At 42.1% G+C, this 4003-nt stretch overlaps 1 pseudogene; it reads left to right on the forward strand.

Annotated features, from left to right (window-relative positions):
- Nucleotides 1-2446: 2446 nt before the first annotated feature.
- LOC113632279 (40S ribosomal protein S2 pseudogene) lies at nt 2447-3292 on the forward strand (annotated as a pseudogene).
- Nucleotides 3293-4003: the final 711 nt, after the last annotated feature.

Below are 4003 nucleotides of genomic sequence, written 5' to 3' on the forward strand. Positions count from 1 at the left end.
CATTTCCAACCAGCTCAGTGCTTATACAGCTGATAGAGCTAGGAATCAGTAGCCAATGATATCTCTCAGAGTATTTCCTTTCCTAGTATGGGCAGATATAGTTTATGATCTTTTGACTTCAAATATTATCCCATTTAGTAACACTCTTTCACTGAGCTCTCAATCTTTGGTCTCTAATAATATTTATTTTTTCTTTTATCTCTTTTCAAAGGAATTTCAGGTGTCAAGGGAGAGGGAGAAGAGTATTTGAGGAGTGGAGTAGTGAGCAGGGTAACCCTCCCATGGCCCCTGAAATGTTACTTGTCTCCATCCTGTGATTGTACCCAGTTGAGAATCACTAAATCTTCCATTTTATCATTAACAAAGATTTGGTCAAGTTTAACATGTTGTTCTTTGTGTTATTAAAGCAATATTAATTTTTATTTGCTCTCCAAATAGAAAATTATAATGTGGAATATATTTATTCACACTGCACATATTTTCAGAGGTACAATAAATGTACTATTGATCTGTGCTTTGCTTTCATTCTTCAACATTCCTGAAATATGCTAACAATATAAACTTAAAGAGAAGATTGGTTAAACTTATAGAGAAGATTGGTTAAACTTATAGAGAAGATTGGTTAAACTTATAGAGAAGATTGGTTAAACTTATAGAGAAGATTGGTTAAACTTATAGAGAAGATTGGTTTTATTCCTTAAACTGGGTGTGTGGTTTTAATCCAAGATTTTTTCTAGTTGTAGTGAAGTAGCTTCACACTGCAGATATCAGCTGAATTTTTTTGTGCTGGTGATGACAATAGAAGAATATTAAGAAGTGGAAAGTTGGGGCACAAAAACAGAAATATAAATCAATGGAACAGGATAGAAAGCCCAGAGAGAAACCCATGCACCTATGGTCAACTAATCTATGACAAAGGAGGCAAGAACATACAATGGAGAAAAGACAGCCTCTTCAATACATGGTGCTGGGAAAACTGGACAGCTACATGGAAAAGTATGAAATTAGAACACTCCCTAACACCATACACAAAAATAAACTCAAAGTGGATTCGAGACCTAAATGTAAGACCGGACACTATAAAACTCTTAGAGGAAAACATAGAAAGAACACTCTATGACATAAATCACAGCAAGATCTTTTTTGACCCATATCCTAGAGGAATGGAAATAAAAACAAAAATAAACAAATGGGACCTAATGAAACTTCAAAGCTTTTGCACAACAAAGGGAACTATAAACAAGACCAAAAGACACCCCTCAGAATGGGAGAAAGTATTTGCAAACAAATCAACGGACAAAGGATTAATCTCCAAAATATATAAACAGCTCATGCAGCTCAATATTAAAAAAACAAACAACCCAATCAAAAAATGGGCAGAAGACTTAAGTATACATTTTTCCAAAGAAGACATACAGATGGCCAAGAGGCACATGAAAAGATGTTCAACATCACTAATTATTAAAGAAATGCAAATCAAAACTACAATGAGGGGCTTCCCTGGCGGCACAGTGGTTGAGAGTCTGCCTGCCGATGCAGGGGACACAGGTTCGTGCCCCGGTCCGGGAAGATCCCACATGCCACGGAGCGGCTGGGCCCATGAGCCGTGGCCGCTGAGCCTGCACATCGGAGCCTGTGCTCCGCAACGGGAGAGGCCACAACAGTGAGAGGCCCGCATACCACAACAACAACAACAACAAAAACTACAATGCGTCAAAAAGAGTCATATACCACAATGTTCATTGCAGCTCTATTTACAATAGCCAGGACATGGAAGCAACCTAAGTGTCCATCAACAGATGAATGGATAAAGAAGATGTGGCATATATATATAAAATGGAATATTACCCAGCCATAAAAAGAAACGAAATTGAATTATTTGTAGTGAGGTGGATGGACCTAGAGTCTGTCATACAGCGTGAAGTAAGTCAGAAAGAGAAATGCAAATACCGTATGCTAGCACATATATATGGAATCTAAAAAAAAAATGGCTCTGAAGAACCTAGGGGCAGGACAGCAATAAAGACGCAGATGGACTTGAGAACACGGGGAGGGGAAGGGTAAGCTGGGACGAAGTGAGAGTGGCACTGACATATATACACTACCAAATGTAAAATAGATAGCTAGTGGGAAGCAGCCGCATGGCACTGGGAGATCAACTCCAGTGCTTTGTGACCACCTAGAAGGGTGGGATAGGGAGGGTGGGAGGGAGACGCAAGAGGGAGGAGATATGGGGATATATGTATATGTATAGCTGATTCACTTTGTTATACAGCAGAAACTAACACGCCATTGTAAAGCAATTATACTTCAATAAAGAGGTTAAAAAAAAAACTACAATGAGGTATCACCTCAAACCGGTTAGAATGGGCATCATCAGAAAATCTAACTTTTTAATTTTTTCCGTAAAGCTTTCTTTTTTTTTTTTTTTCTGTAAAAACACCAAATGGCGAATGACACCGGTGCTGTGAGAGGGCCCGGAGGGCCCGGAGGCCCCAGGGGCCCTGGAATGGGAGGCCGTGGAGGCTTCAGCAACGGCATCCAGGGCCGGGGCCGGGGTCGTGGAGCTCGCGGAGGCAAGGCCGAGGACAAGGAGTGTCTCTGCGTCACCAAGCTGGGCCGCCTGGTCAAGGACATGAAGATCAATCCCTGGAGGAGATCTATCTCTTTTCTCTGCCCATCAAAGAATCTGAGATCACTGACATTTTCTTGGGGTCATCCCTCGTGGAGGAGGTTTTGAAGATCATGCCTGTGCAAAAGCAGACCCATGCTGGCCAGTGGACCAGGTTCAAGGCATTTGTTGCCATCTGGGATTACAACGGACGTGTTGGTTTGGGTGTGACGTGCTCTAAGGAGGTAGCCACTGCCATCTGTGCGACCGTCATTCTGGCTGAGCTCTCCATGGTCCCAGTGCAACGAGGCTACTGGGGGAACAAGATGGGCAAGCCGCATACTGTCCCTTGCAAGGTGACTGGCCGCTGAGGCTCTGTGCTGGTGCGCCTCATCCCTGCCCCCAGGGGCACTGGCATCGTCTCAGCCCCTGTGCCCCAGAAGCTACTGATGATGGCTGGAATTGACGACTGCTACACCTCTGCCAGGGACTGCACTGCCACGCTGGGCAACTTTGCCAAGGCCACTTCTAATGCCATTTCCAAAACCTACAGTTATCTCACTCCTGATCTCTGGAAAGAGATGGTCTCCACATCAGGAATTCACTGACCATCCTGTAAAGACCCACACAGAGTTTCCATGCAGAGGACCCAGGCTCCAGCTGTAGCCACCACATAGTTTTCTATGAGAAAAATAAAGTGAATGAAACTAGTTAAAAAAAAAAAAGAAAATCTACAAACAACAAATGCTGGAGAGGGTGTGGAGAAAAGGGAACCCTCTTGCACTGTTGGTGGGAATGTAAATTGATACAGCCATTGTGCAGAACAGTATGGAGGTTCCTTAAAAAACTAAAAATAAAATTACCATATGACCCAGCAATCCCACTACTGAGCATATACCTGGAGAAAACCATAAATCAAAAAGACACATACACCCCAGTGTTCATTGCAGCACTATTTACAACAGCCAGGTCATGGTAGCAACCTAAATGCCCATCGACAGACAAATGGATAAAGAAGATGTGGTACATATATACAATGGAATATTACTCAGCCCTAAAAAGGAACAAAATTGGGTCATTTGTAGAGACGTGGATGGACCTAGAAACTGTCATACAGAGTGAAGTCAGAAAGAGAAAAACAAATATCATATATTAACACATGTATGTGGAATCTAGAAAAATGGTACAGATGAAGTGGTTTGCAAGGCAGAAATAGAGACACAGATGTAGAGAACAAACGTATGGACACCAAGGGGGGAAAGTGGAGGGGGTGGTGGTGGGATGAATCGGGAGATTGGGATTGACATGTATACACTGATGTGGATAAAATAGATAACTAATAAGAACCTGCTGTATAAAAAAAATAAAATTAAATTTAAAAAAAGTGGAAGG

The sequence above is a fragment of the Aethalodelphis obliquidens genome, unplaced genomic scaffold (genome assembly GCF_003676395.1).
Source record: "Aethalodelphis obliquidens isolate GAN/ISIS:26980383/991018 unplaced genomic scaffold, ASM367639v1 scaffold36, whole genome shotgun sequence".
Taxonomy (NCBI): Eukaryota; Metazoa; Chordata; class Mammalia; order Artiodactyla; family Delphinidae; genus Aethalodelphis; species Aethalodelphis obliquidens.